Here is a 15,116-nt window from a genome sequence, read left to right on the forward strand (position 1 = left end):
CCCGCTCGTGTTTTACAGGCATGTGTAACCTGTGTGCCTTTCTTCCTCTAGCTGCTGCCTGCCGTCTGGATGAAGTGCCTCCTCTCTATCTTGCTCACACACACCCATGCTCATATGCCCTGTGTGGATGGGGAGGGGGCCCCCCCGGTGTCAGCAAGCTCCCATGTCACAAGGTTAATTTCTCTGCAGCCAGGCAGGCTGGGCCCTGAGGGGAGTTGTGGGGGAGGGGCTGGTCCCCACAGCCCCTCTGATAAATATGTATTTGGGACTGCTGTGCTCAAAGGTCATGGGGGTGGGGAGGGGAGTGGTCTGCACTGTGCTGGGCTACTGGAGCCCAGCCGAAAGCCCAGTGTGGGTTGTACTGACCTCCCTCCAGAGGGATGAGGAGATTCAGGGAGATGTCCCCTTCATTCTCGTCTGCCCCACATCACCCTTGGCCATAGCCAGAGGGAGAGAGTTGTGGACACAGATATTCAAACTCTAAAACAGGAAGGCATATAAGCCCCCACCACCACCACCTCCCGCTATCCAGAGATGGGGAGACGAACGGATGCACAAAGCCGGCCTCGTGGACCACCAGATGCATGGAGAGTTGAGGGTATGGAGCCAGAATCATTCTTTCTCACAACCGTAACCTTCCCACCAGTGCAATATACGTAAATGTATATTCTACACATAAACATTTATGTAAGAACACACGGTATACAGTGAGAGCCGTCCCTGTACACTCAGCACACCCAGAGAGACACAAAGGTGCCCTGGTTTCGACCTAAAATGTTCCTCCGAGCACTCTGTGGTTGGGCTTTGCATACATGCAAGAGTGCACACCAAGAGTGCCGACGACACCAAGTTCTGCTGAGGCGGACACACGGGACGGCCGCAGTCGAGGGTATGAACACCCATGCACGTAAGCAAGCACCCTCAAACATACAAAGACCCCAAGACACCTACGCCTGCCAGGTTGCAGCACGCAAGGTGGAGTCAGGTCAGGAACCCACCCTGCGGCATCAGAGCCTGTCTGGCCCTTTCCTCACAGAGGTGAGAAAGGCTGCCTGGTCTCTGGTCTATGCAACACACACACACACACACACACACACACACACACACACACACACACACACACAAGCTTCAGCCAAATGCGCCATCATTTGTCCAGCTCTGAGTCACATCAATTGTAGAGCCTTCCCTCCTCGCTGACCAGCCATCTCGGCCATCAGCGGCCTCGGCCATTAGCTGGCTTCTGCTTTTGGCCTGCATTTGTTGAATCTCTCTTACCTGGCAGAACCATCCGGACCATCGGAGCCCTTTCAGGGTCTGCCTGACTCTTTCCTCAGGGGAATCCGATGTACCCTGTTGTGTGACCCTCGGCCCATGCCTCGGGGTGATCCCCCTCCTCAGCACACCGCTCAGCCTGTCATCCTTCAATGACCGCTAGCCAGAGTGGTTCTTGTGTATCTGAGTGTATGCGTGTGTGAATCAGCTTCGAGGTATGTGTGTACGGTTGGTGGGATGGTACTGCTGTGTTTTAAGTCAAAAGGAATGTGTGCGTGCGTGTGTGTGTGTGTGTGTGGTGTGAAAGAGAGAGACAGAGAGAAAGAGAGAGAGAGAAAAAGAGAGAGAGGGAGGGAGGGAGGGAGGTTAGGATGTCAGCAGTTGTAGTTAAAAGTCAAAGGGTGCATGAGTGCATGGTTTTGCATATAGGAATAATGGCTATAGCAGTACTCCACGTGTGAATGTATGAATCTGCATGTGTGTATGTTCACAAACGCATGCACAAGTACTTTAGTTGCAGGAGTGGTTTGCCACATCTGTCTGTGCGCGATGTGAGGACTGCGAGGGGCTCTCTGTCTTAGGCATGGAGGGGCAGCTCAGTATAGATGCCGGCTTCTTGAGAGGTTGCGGACAAGTGGAGTGTGTCTCTCAGACTCTGTGGCCTGTGTTTGTGAAAGTGACAGATGCCGCCTCCCTGGCCTCACTGCGGCGGATTAAGTCCATGAATGCCACATGAGTCCACACCCAGGGTGGGGGAGGGTCCCTGGCCTATTCCGATGCTCTTGCAAGTGTGGGCCACAGCCCGGCTTGTTAAAGGATGCAGGGGTAAAGGGCGAGCCTCCCCCCCAACCCCCACCCACACACTTCATCTCTGGAAGGGACGCTCTGTAGCTGTTGGCACACACATGAGCAAACTCGTGTTCACACATGACAGTTCCTGAGTGTCCAAGAAACACTGTCGTGAGCTGCATGTGTGTGTTTGTGTGTGTGTGTGTGTCTGTGTGTGTGTCTGTGTGTGTCTGTGTGATTATTCATGATTTACTCCCCTTCTAAGCCTCCATAGAAGAGGCTTTGCCATAGGAGACCAAATTCAGGTTCCACGACCCGACCTGGCTCCCGCGCCGGCAGCTTCCTCCCCACCTCCTTTGGCCATCTTGCTGCCCTCCCACTCTCTCCCTTCCTGACCCTTAAGCATCCTTTTAACTCCCATCCTCATAGCTGGAACCCATTTGTTCTTTCTTTCCTGTGCTCACGGCCAGGCGCCGGGCTGGAAGTTAGTGTTGGGCCAGGGTTGGTCCTGTTTGAGCCCAGGCCCAGGACAGTCAGTAGTTGGTACCTAACCATTATTTTCAGGTCAAGAGTAATTATATTACAATCCTAATTACCTCAGGGAACTTGACTTCACTCACATACCGATTTTTGCCACGGCAACAAATACCTATTAAATGCAAGGCCTTTGTATGGGGAGGTGGGTACCTCCAGCCTCCTTCTGAATGTGTCAAAGCTGGGGAAACGACCTGCCTCGGGGATCGAGTGGCATGGGGAGAGAGCACAGTGAGGAAAGGCATGTTTGCTACCCAGTACCACCACATGCTTCTGAAAAAGTGACCCTGGGCTCATCAGACAGGACCTAGGTCCTCCTCTGTACAGCTGTCTTTGAACAGGCCCAACCTAAACCATCTGACCGAGCAGGTTCAACCCACTCATTTTCCAGCTTTCCCCTCATGATGGAAAGCAAGACACAGGTCTTCAAAGCCCCCCACCCCAGAGTCACATAAGGCATCCATCACCTGACAGGTCCTTGGAGACAGGTCTGTGGTCTCCAGGCACAGGGAGGAGTTGGGGGAACGGTCCAGAACGTCACTGGGACAGCTGAGGAGGACTGGCAGTGGATTCCTGCACACAAAGCTCACCACCGGGAACCAAAAACCCCTTGACTCTGGCCCCAGCTCGGGGGAGGGGGGCTCATGGACTAAGCTAATCATGTGTCAGAGTCTTCATCTGTAAAAGAGATTACTGTCCAGGCTCCTGTGAGAGCCAGGGGATGTGGAGGGACCCATTGTTGTTAATAATAATATATGGAGAAGAAACCAAAGGAAAACAGTAAGGGACACACTTAGGAGAGCAGAGCTGCACGGGGGAACCCCACACCCTCATTATTTCTCCATACCCAGGCTTCTCAACCAGTTCTATCCTGATAAATCCTGGAAATTAACCGGCACACACTGGAGAGGAAAACTGGTCCCTGGCACCTATCAACAACATCTGGCCAGCTCTTGGCGTGGACATCTGTCACTAGCCTCCAATGGGTCCTCATTGTGCACCAGGGCTACAGAAAAGCTCCACCAGTAGCTGTTATTTTCGTGGTTTCGCCACCATAGGCCCTGAATGTAAGGAGGGGGTGACTGTGAACCGGGTGGGAGGTGGCCCAGAGTGGCCACTGAAAAATATCTGACCAACAACGACGATGTCTAGGATACGAAGGCTAACAACGCAGGACTTGTACGCACAACCTAAGTACAGGTGTGTCCATAAATATCCACGCAAGCACACGCAGTGTGACCGAGTCCTTCGCACCGCAGTACCATGGAACCCTCTACTTTCTATAGAGACGACCTACAGTGAGGTCCGAAGTGACGGCACGGCAGCCTTCCAGACGGGCAGTCAACAGCACCAGAAAGCCAGGGTCTAGATGGCTCCAAAATTCATGGCTGGGCCTCTGCCTAGAATTATCTACAAATCCGGTAGAAGACTGATTCTGGTTCAGCTAGAGCTACTGTCTGAGCCCCTGATCCATTTCTGTCTTTGCAGGCCACCGGCTTCAGTCTCCACAGAAGAGGATACTTTGTTACTACAGAGAGGCTAAAGGAAGGTTGTGAGGGGGGCAACTGTGGGAGGGTAGGTATTTTCTTGTTTTGTTTTCTTGAACCCAGCTTCATGGATGCTGGATGCTGTGCAAACATGATGTCCAAGCCCACCCAGCCTCCCACCTTCTTGAGCAAGCGAGGCACCTGTCCGCACTCCACCTAGACCTTGCTTTGAAAACCTGCCTACCCTCTTATCCAGGACCCACGGGAACTCCCAATGACAATAACAACAGTAACAGGCTGTGCAGAAAGGACATTTTCACATTCGTGACTCTGACATGCATGCCACATGTCCAGTAACCGCACATAGGAGCTTTACTCAAGCACAAGAGTCTTGTGTCCACCGCTGATGCCACACTTAAAACATGGCCCTGCACACTCACAGACACTGCCACACATGAGCCAGAGAGGGCCTCCCCCATGCACATAAAACGGATGGCACGAAAAATATAAGGGGAGAAGAAACCCGTCCAAGTACACACCAGACTCCCTCTTGTATGTGGATCATCCACAATAGAGGTATTAGGCACTTGACCCTCACTACAAACATCTGTCACCATTCTACACTCTCAGCTCACCTCTTCTACGACTCTAGAACCCTTCCTACAGTTAGCCTGTCCTGAACACCTCTTCGTTACTACGAAGACCTTGAATACACGCATGCTGCAGCCACGACCTGATTCTGTACACACCAGGCCCCCACCGTGCCACGGCTCTTCACTCTTCCTTTATAGGCTGTAGACTGGGAGAGAAATCCGTCTGTCAGGATGGCAAGAGTCTATCTACAACTGTGGAGCTTAAGTAGCTGACTGAAATTTCTTTAAATCTAAGACTTACGGTACTCTTACGCATAAATAAAATAAATAAATAAATAAATAAAAATCTAAGACTTACTGGTTCTAGTGCCCCAGACTCAATGGTGGAGGGAGAAAGTGGGGAGTGGTCAGCAGGCCAGGGCCTTTCTCTTGGGATCTCTCACCTGAGATGAAAAAGCTCTAAGGACCCTCTCAGACAGATGCCCTCACACCCCCAGTTCCTCCCGGGCTCCCTCCTGTGTGGTTTTCTTCTCTGTCCACACCCTTCTCTCTCAATGGGGCCAAGACCACAATCATGAGCCCTCACTTTGGTTCTTACACACACACACACACACACACACACACACACACACACACACACACACACACACACCAGGGAGGCTTCAGCAAGACTTTCCCAGAGGCCAGAAAAAGATAAGAGGTGGTCCCAAGACCCCAGGACAGCCCCGAGCCCCCACCACTGGTAAACTCAGCATGGCGATCTGTGGGATTTGGTGGTAGAGGTTAGAGTCTGGTGGGAAGTTAGGGGGCCCTTGCCTAAGCATGGAGCCCCTCTCCCTGGCACCCTGTTCAATGCTGAGGCTGCAAAAGTGTTGGATAAATGAAAACTGAGGGAGGGGGAGGGGATGGGATAGGGGAAATGAGTGGGAGGGGGAGAGAATGAAATAAAGGGGGGGAAGCTGGTAGAAAGAATGGAAAGAGAAAGGAAGACAACCTGGGGGAGGGAATCTGTCAGTGAGAAGAGGAAGAGGAAAAACTGGGGGAAAGAGAAGACATAAAAGAGAGAAAAGAGCATGAAATGACAAGAGGGAAAGAAAGGAGCAGGGAACAAGAGGCCGCCAACGGGGTTCCCCAAGTTACAGACTTGGCCGAGAGAGCTGAGGGGTGCGCTGCGGCTCCCTAACCTCACTCTGGGGCCCCTGGGCTCCGCTTTCCACATCTCTTCACGCCTGAGAAACACCACCGCCTCTCCGCGTCCCATCCCGGCTGCTTCCACTTCCCGTTCTCTACCCTTTCTGCTGGCCGAGGCACCCCATTCCTTTCTCTCACACCCCCATTCCCACCCCAAGCCTTTTCTTGTTCCCAGTCCCCTTACCTCTCCCCCCCATGCACCCTGCTTGCTTCCGAGCTTCAGACAGCATCACCAACCATCGCCACACTAAACCGGCCCCCACACCCCCAGGAAGGAGGGGGGAGAGGAAAGAAAAAAAAAAAAAAGCAAGCGATACCGCCACCAGTCCTGAACCCTCTCGTCTCATTTTCTTTACGGTTACCCCTTCCTCAAATGCTGGTTAAAATAGGGTATCCCACCCAGCCCTGGGAGCCTCTCCGAAGCCACGACCAGCCAGGAGCGGATACCACCTCGCCTCGCGTCTCCAAGCTCACTCCTTTTTGTGTTCGGTGGCCCCAGAAGCGATGTGTTTTGTTTTCAACACCTTTTTATTGGTGTGATTGTCCCCCCCTTTTTTCCCCTTTTCTTTATTTTTTTGGCTTGGGGGGCGGCGATGATGAAGCGCCCGCCGCCTGCCTCTTTCGCCAGCTCCGGGGCTGTCTCCGGCTCTTTCTCTAGTCTGCGCTCCCCGCCTCCCTCCCTTTTTCTTCTCTGTCTCGGCTCTCGCTCTTCCGTCCTTTCAGCTCTGTCCTCCGCCGGCTGCCTTCTCTCTCTCTCCCGCTTCCCCCTTCATGCCTCTTCTTTCCCCATCCTTTTTGCCTCCTCTCTTTTTTTTTCTTCCCTCTTCAACCTCTCAATCCCCATTTTCCCCATCCCAACCCCCCTTCATCTCTTCTTTGGTTCCTTCACTGCCATCAACAGCAAGCCGATCTCCCACACCACTCTCGCCCCCAAATAATAAAAATACCCAGCCGGGGGCAAAGCCTGGGTGCGAGCGCCGGGAGGGAAGCGAGAGGGCCGGGGCCGCAGCAGCGCGGGCAGCCGGAGCGCGGTGCGGAGCGAGCGGCGCCCGCCCGGCTCCCGCCCGGAGAGCTCTCTGCAATAGGCCGAGCCGGCTGCATTAAGCTTCTTGCAATCAATAAAGCGCGGGTCAGATTATGCAAAGCGCAGATATTAATATGCAAAGTTTTAAAGATTTTTAAATGGAAGGGCGAGCGCGGCGCGGGCGGGCGGGCAGGGGCTGCGAGGGGAGAGGGAGGAAGGGAGGGCGGGCGGGCGGGCGCGCAGGCGAGCTGGGGAGAGGAGGAGGCTGCCCGCCGCCCGCCCGCCCGGCTGCGCCGCGCCGCCTTGCCTTACCGCTGCTCCCATCGGTAGGCGCCGCTGTCTTCGCCATGCGCGTCAGCTGCACGGCTCCGAGGGGATGGCCGAGGAGGAGCCGCCGCCGCCAACGCTACCCCCGCTCCCGCTCCCGCTCCCGCGCCCGCTCGCTGCCTGCTGCTGGCGCTGCTCTGGCCGCTGCTCCTCGCCTGAGCTGCCGGCGCGAGCCCAGGCGCGCGCCATCCCCGGCTCCCACCTTGTCCCCATGGCAACCCCGGGCCCAAGGATGCTCAGAGAGAGAGCGCGAGCCAGAGAGCGAGGGGGGGAGAGAGGGAGAGGGAGAGGGAGAGGGCGGGGAGCGCAGGGGACACTTAGGCAGGGAGAGGCCCGAGACCCACAGAGACACAGAGACTCAGAGATATGCAGAGATACGCTGAGATAGAGACACGGAAATGGGAAAGGAGAGAAAAGCAGAAGGGGACACCGACACAAGGGGAAACCCTGACACACAGAGACACACAGAGATATCAGAGATACGGAGAGATACAGAGACATAGAAAAAGGAAGAGAAGTCGTGAACAGAAAGGAACTCACTCAAAGACAGGGAGAGGGAGACCCTCAGGCCCAGAGACACACAGAGACAGAAACAGAGACGATGCTCAATGACAGAGACACAGAGACACCAAAAAACAAATAGATGCGTTGGAGAGAGAGAGAGAGAGAGAGAGAGAGAGAGAGAGAGAGAGAGAGAGAGAAGAGAGAGTGGAGACTCAAAAGCAAGAAAAGGCCCTAAAGCCGAGGTGCAAAGAGACACCCAGAGACAAAGAGAAAGAGAAAGGGAAGAAAGAAGAGCGAGGGTAGTCCAAGAGGTAGAGAAATCCAGAAGCAGAGAGAGGTCCAGAGATGTACAGAAATACACAGACCCAGGGATGGAGGCGTGGGGAGCAAACGGGGCATAGAGATAGAAGCACCAAGAACCACAGAGACACCCAGAGACAAAGAGATAAGGAAAAGAGGTACACGCAAGGGAGAGATGAGAGACAGGAAGTCAGCACTGAAACGGAGCCCCACAGAGACAGAAAAGGGCAGACTGAGAAAGAGGGAGAGATAAAGGCAGAGAGATAAGGGTCAGAGGCCAACGAGAGAAGGGAGGTAGGGACAGAGCACTCCGAAGACGAAGGTGCAGAGATGATGGAGTTAGACCTGGGTAATGAGAGATGAGGAACCAAGGAACGCAAGAAGAACGGGCAGTACCAGAGGGACCCCAACAGAGACCAGAAGATCCAGAGACACGGAAAATGGCAGAGTGTGGAAAAGTGAAAGCTAGACGAGGGACAAGTTAAGATGAGTGTGTGTGTTGGGGAAGGGGGCCAGAACTATGCATGGGATGAAGAGTCACGGAAAGACATGGCGGGGAAGACACAGAAAGTAAGGTCTCAGCCGCAAAACAGGTCTAGAGACAGACGCTGAGAAACACAGACCTTGGCACTCCCGAAAGGAGAAGGCCTAAGGAGACACAGGGAGTGCCCGGTGGAGGCTGACCCTGGACGGGGGCTCTCTGATGAACAGAGGTGTGTAAGGAGAGTTGAGGTAGAGACAGGGAGAGTGGCAAAGTCCAAAACAGAGACCTGTACAATGCGGGGAAGGGGGAAGGGACACAGGGACAGAGCCCAAAGAAAACTGGAACGGAAAGGGTGGACTGGGATGACAGCAGAGCCTTGGCGGGGGTGGGGGGGTGACAAGCAGGGGGACACCGAAAGGGGGAGAGCGCAAGGGTGTGGGGAGAGCGAGAGTAGAGGACCCTCTCCTGGGGAACAGTACCCGACTGGGAGAGGACCAGGGGAAGGTCCTCACTGGGTCAGCAGAGGGCTCAAGGCTTCCACCCCCTGCTGGCTGGGGCGTGGAGGTGCAGAAAGGAAGATGGGATGTCTTTGGTGCCCAGACCTGGGAAGGGATGCTGCTGAAGGGAGGAGGAGGCCAGGACCGCACGTGCTGCAATATCTTGCTACTAGCCGCAGCCACCACCCTCTGCTTTGTTACTGAGGTTTTCCTGTTGCCCCATGTATACCGAGTGTGCACACTGGATCCTTGCGATACGAGAAAAATACCACACCATCACCCCCATACTGCCCACGTGTACAGAGAAGCCTCCCGGGACCAACACTGCAAGCGCAGTTCCTAACAGAAACAAATACAGGAAATACCTACCCCGCAGGCGAGCAGAGTATCTGGGACCGGTTGAGCGTGTGCAAAAACGAACACGGAGCTACTCACTACTCCCCGATCAAGCGGCCCCGTGGGACTCACACGGTGTGCGCGAAACAAACGAACTATCTACCCCTTGCGTATAAAGTAGGCACCGCGTCTTAGGCAGTATATGCCCAACCACCTCGCCATCACTTAAGAGCGCCTGCAGAGGGGACTCTGCGGTTTGTGCACAGCACAAATAAATAGAGAGGTTTCCCCACCCCACCGGCACACAAATTAGTCATATCGGGCCCTCAGAGAATAACTGTAAGGGACATGGAGCCACCTGGTATGTTAGGTGTGATAGTGCACTCCTGCAATGCCAGCACTTTGGGAAGTGGAAGCAGAGAGATCAGGTGTTCAAAGCCAGTCCCAGCTACCTTGCAAGTTCAAGACCTGCCTGGACTACATGATACCCTGTCTCAAACAGAACGAAACAGCTCAAACAAACAAAACAAAAAATAAAAATACCACAGGAATTGGAAATATAGATTGCACAAAAGCCCTGGGTTTCAGACCCAGAACTAACAGGAGTGATAGATTATATTCGTAATCTCGGAATTTCGGAGAGCAGAGAATCACCATAAATTTGAGGCCAGCCTGATCTACATAGGGGCTAGCAAGATGGCTTATCTGGTAAAGGGGATTGCTGCCAAGCCTGGTCACCTGTTTAACCCCCAGAATTCTCATAGTAGAAGATGGACTCCCAAAAGTTGTCCTGACCTACACTCATTCACACACACACACACACACACACACACGCGCGCGCGCGCGCGCACACACACACACAATAATAAACAAACTTTTAATCTAAAAAATTTAAATTCTTTTAAATAAAAAAAACTAAACAAACAAAACAAACTCCACATAAATAGGCCCTGATGATTCCCGAGAACTTTGTTCACAGACAGGAGCACCTGGAGATTCCAGAGGGAAGTTTCGAGCCACAGAAGGGGTCAAGGGTATATTTGCATCTGCTGACCCTTGGCATCTCCAGAGCAAGTCCTGATAATCACATATACAGCAAATGGATGCTCAGTACACAAGCCCTGGAGCTAGGGATAGAAGAAATGTCACGGGATACGTGCTAAGCGCTGTAAGCTTTCTGGACGCTTTCTGGACAGTGTGTGCACAATTGCTTTGGGAGGGTGTTAGTGTCTAAAAGTTGTTTAGTGTGTGTAGGTACATATGTATGTGAGGGTGTGTGTGCATATGTGCACGTGGGGGACAGAGGTCAACTTCCTGTGGCTTTTGAGGGCTGTTCATCTGTAACAGCGTCTCTCATTGTCCAGGAACTCCACAGTTAGGCCAGGCTGGATGGTCACCGAACCCCAGGAATGCACCATGTCCCGGAGGCTGGGGTTGCAATGCAGCCATACATATTCCACAGCACCTGGCCCTTCTAGAGGTTGGAGGGTCACATCCGGAATCCTGTGCTTGCAAGGCTAGCACTTCACCAACCCAGCCATCTTAGCCTGGGGGATTTTTGTTTTAAGTTGTTGGTTTTTTTTTTTTAATTTATCTTTATGTGCATTGGTATTTTGCCTTAATGTATGTCTGACCCCTTAACGGTGTCAGATCTTGGAGTTACAGACAGTTGTGAGCTGTCATATGTGTGCTGGGATTTGAACCCCAGTCGTATAGAAGAACAGTTATTGGCCTTGAATCACTGAGCCCTCCAGCCTTTTCTGCTTTTTGTTGTTGTTTTAAAAGACAGGGTTTCTCTGTGTAGTCCCGGCTGTCCTGGAACTCAATCTGTAGTCCAGGCTGGCCTTGAACTCAGAGAACTGCCTGTCTCAAGTGCTGGGATTAAAGGCATGCACCACCACGGTCCTGAATATGCCTTATTCATTGTGTGTATGTGCATGTGCGTGTGCACAAGACCAAAAGAAGAGGTTGAACCCCTAGGAGCTAGCATTTCAGGCAGTTGTAAGTTGTCTGATGTGGGTACTGGGAATCAAAGCCAGGTCCTCTGGAAGAACAGTCAGTGCTCTTAACAGCTGAACCATCTCTCCAGCCCCAGGGGTTAGTTTTGTTGAAAGCCTCACACAGTAGTCCAGCTAAGCTAGCCTGAATTCATGTCAACCCTCTTGCCTCTGTCCCCTGATTGCTGAGCTACTTGTGTGGCTTAGTATGTCCGCTGGTGTTTGGCCTGCATGTATGTCTGTGTGAAGGGGTTGGATCCCCTGGAACTTGAGTCACAGACAGTATGAACTGCCCTGTGGTTGCTGGGACTTGAACCTGGGTCCTCTGGAAGAGCAGCCAGTGCTCTTGTCTGCTGAGCCAGGGTCCAATATCTCTTAATTATCCAGAATGTCCACATCTAGCAGACACAGCTTTCCTCACTTACAAAAGAAGATTCCACAGGAGATTGAAGCAAGCCCTGGATACCACTTGTCCTACGTAACTTTCTAGGAGTCCTCTTGCCCTGAGTTATGATTCCAGAACACGCCAGGATGTGCAAGGCATGCTGGCCACAACACAGAGATAATGAGTGCGCCCATGCTTCTGGGAGAGCCCTGTTTCTAGAAGTACCATATCCTCAAAGGATCATGCGTGTGTCTGAGTGAGCACACTCCCTGGACACTCCTTAATCTGTACGTTCGTATTTCAGAAGCACATGGAAAACAACCATGTCCCGGGCAGCTGAGTTGGCTCAGCGGGCAAAGGAGCTTGCTGTAAAAGTCAGGTGATCTAAATTCCGTCCCCAGAACCAACTGGACAGAAGTTATCCTCTGGGGCTGGAGAGATGGCTCAGTGGGTAATGCTCTTCCAGTGACTCGGGTTCTATTCTCAGCTTCCACACGGTGGCTCATGACCATCTGTAACTTCAGTCCCAGGGGATTCAGTGCCTTCCTTTGACCTCCTCAAGCACTAGACACATACATGGTGCACAGACATACATGCAGGCAAATCATTTAAACGTGTAAAATGAAATAAGTTGTCCTCTGGAATATACAATGTACACTAGCCTGCAAGCTGTGTTCTTTTCATTTTTTTAGGTGTGTACTTATGTGTGTGAGTGTGTGTGTGTGTGTGAGTGTGTGTGTATGTATGTGTGTGAGTGTGTGTATGCGTATATGTGAGTGTGTGAGTGTATATGTGTATATGTATGTGTATGTGAGTGTGTCTGCATGTGTGTGTGTGTGTGTGTGTACACAACTTTCAGGACACAACTCTCTTTTCCAACAAGTAGATGCTAGGAATTGAACTCAGGTCATCAGATTTGGCAGCAAGCACCTTTACCTGATGAGCCATTCTGACAGCCTTTCCTTCCTTTTCTTCCCTCCCTTCCTTTCTACTCTCTGTTCTCTCTCTCTCTCTCTCTCTCTCTCTCTCTCTCTCTCTCTCTCTCTCTTTCCACAAATATATATGTTATATATGTGTGTGTTATTTATATATGTTATATGTAAATAAATACATATTCACACACATACATACACACACGCCTGTGTCTGCCTTAAGGGCAGGTATGTATGTATAACTAAAGTTCCAAGCCAGCATGTTCTGCAATGTTCTATCCAAGAAAATAAGCCCGCTACAGTGGCGCTCACCTGTAACTCCAGCACTTGTGAGGCAAGGTTGCCGTGAATTTGAGGATAGCCTTGGCTACATATCAAGTTCCTATCACAAACAAACAAGCAAACAAATCAAAATCCTGAGGGAAGCTGTGTGTAGGATTACGTAATGTCAAACTGTATTCACACGGAATTCTAGGCAGTAAGCACTGTGGTCACAGAAACGCAGTCAGTGCAGAGGGCCAGAGTGGAGGGACAGGACCCAGAGCAGGATGGTGAGAGTCCCAGGTTCATGGAAATATTTTGTATCACGATCATGGCGGTTACATGGCTCTGTGGGGGGGGGGCATGTCAAACTATACCCCTATCAAACAAATTAAAATTTGTGAGTTTGTGTCTGTCACGGCATTGCACGCCATCCCGGCACTTGGATGACAGAGGCCGACTGTTCACTGTGAGCGGCTAAGCGTACCCACCCTCTCTACTCCATTCTTTCTCTCTCCATACATATTTCTTCCTGTGTATGTGTTACATGTATTAAGTAATACTTTGAAACTTGGAGAGTTCTGGGCTCGTGCGATGGCTTAGTGGGTAAAGGTACTGATAACCGGAGTTTAAGCCCCAGGGTCCACATGGTGACAGGAGAGAACCATCACCTGCACATTGTCCCCAGCATCCTCAGGCACACCATAAGTTAGAAAAGAGCAGTCATTTTCAACTTGCTGACACTGAATGCACAGAAACCATACTGGGTGCTGGAAGCCTTCTGGAAGGAGATGATGCCTGAGGTAAGACGTGAACAAGAGGGAGAAGGCTGAGGCGTGTTCTCCAGTAAATAAGAGCACTTGCAGACATGGTGGAAGACACTGTATTTCCAGCACTTGGTGGGTAGACGCAGGAGGTTCGGGCCCGAGATCCAAGCTGCTTAGGAAGTTGAAGCAGAAGGTTTATAAATTAGTCCAGGAGCCTGCTTCAAAACAAAGTGTGGGGAAATGGCTGCAGGAAAATGCTGAAGAATGTGTATTGTCTTTGTGGAGGATCTGAGTTCAACTCCCAGCACCCACCCCAAGCAGGTCACAATCCTCTGTAACTCTAGCTTCAGGGGGGTCCAACAGCTCTGGTCTCCACAGTTAGCCCCACATAGTGTGCACACAAAACAACACACAAACACACAATTGGAAATAATAATACAATAATAAATGGGAGAGATGGGACTGGGGATTTAGCTCAGTGGTAGAGCACTTACCTAGGAAGCGCAAGGCCCTGGGTTCGGTCCCCAGCTCCGAAAAAAAAAAAGAACCAAAAATAAATAAATAAATAAATAAATAAATAAATAAATAAATAAATAAATAAATAAATAAATGGGAGAGAATGAAGTTCAAGGAAACAAACAAACAAAGTTAAATCTAAGGATGTAGCTCTTGGCTTTCATTCACAGGGTCCTGGGCTTTCTCTGTGCACCAGAAGGGAGAAGCTAAAACAAGAGAGGCTTTCTTAAAATATCCTTGACTACGTGCTGAATTCGAGGCCAGTTCGGGCTATGTGAGTTGATATCAAAGGAAAGTCAGGAAGGAGCGGCTGGAGAGTCAGCCCAGCTCTTCCGGATGACTCCCAGCGCTTCACATGGTGGCTCACGACCATCTGTAACTCTAGCTTCAGGAGATCTGGCGTCCTCTTCTGGCCTCCGCAGGCACCAGGCCAACCATGATACATACACATGCAGGCAAAAGCACCCATACACATCGAATTTTGTAAAAATTTAATTTGAAAAACAAAACCAAAAAAGGACAGGAAGAAAAGCAAAAACAAACAAATCGGGCATAGGGATTGTCTACAGTCCCTGCGAGGCTGAGGCAGGGGGATGGAACATATAAGGTTATCCTGGGCTACATAGACAGACCTTGTACTAATAATATTAATATTGATTAATATTAATTGTTAATTAATTAATATTCGTGTAGAAAGATGTGGTTAGTGCACACCTTTAATCCCAGAACTGGAGAAGCAGAGACAGGTGGGAGGTGGGTCTCTGTGAGCTCAAGGCCAGCCTGGTCTACATAGAGAATTCCGAGACCAGCCAAGGCTACACAGTGAGAACGTTTCAAAACAAACAACCAACCCCCCCCCTAAACTTAAACAAAACGAAAGTAGAGAAAACCAAGAGACAAACTCGGGGCTACTGAGGCAT

At 51.3% G+C, this 15,116-nt stretch overlaps 1 protein-coding gene across 1 annotated transcript in view; it reads right to left on the reverse strand.

Annotated features, from left to right (window-relative positions):
• The window catches only part of Pou2f2 (POU class 2 homeobox 2), an 87,408-nt gene extending 80,080 nt beyond the window's left edge, over positions 1 to 7,328 (reverse strand). The window contains exon 1 of the mRNA XM_017588679.3: positions 7,203 to 7,328. The gene's annotated coding sequence lies outside the window, so the exon portion shown is untranslated. The remainder of the gene's footprint in view (positions 1 to 7,202) is intronic.
• Positions 7,329 to 15,116: the final 7,788 nt, after the last annotated feature.

The sequence above is a fragment of the Rattus norvegicus genome, chromosome 1 (genome assembly GCF_036323735.1).
Source record: "Rattus norvegicus strain BN/NHsdMcwi chromosome 1, GRCr8, whole genome shotgun sequence".
Lineage (NCBI taxonomy): Eukaryota > Metazoa > Chordata > Mammalia > Rodentia > Muridae > Rattus > Rattus norvegicus.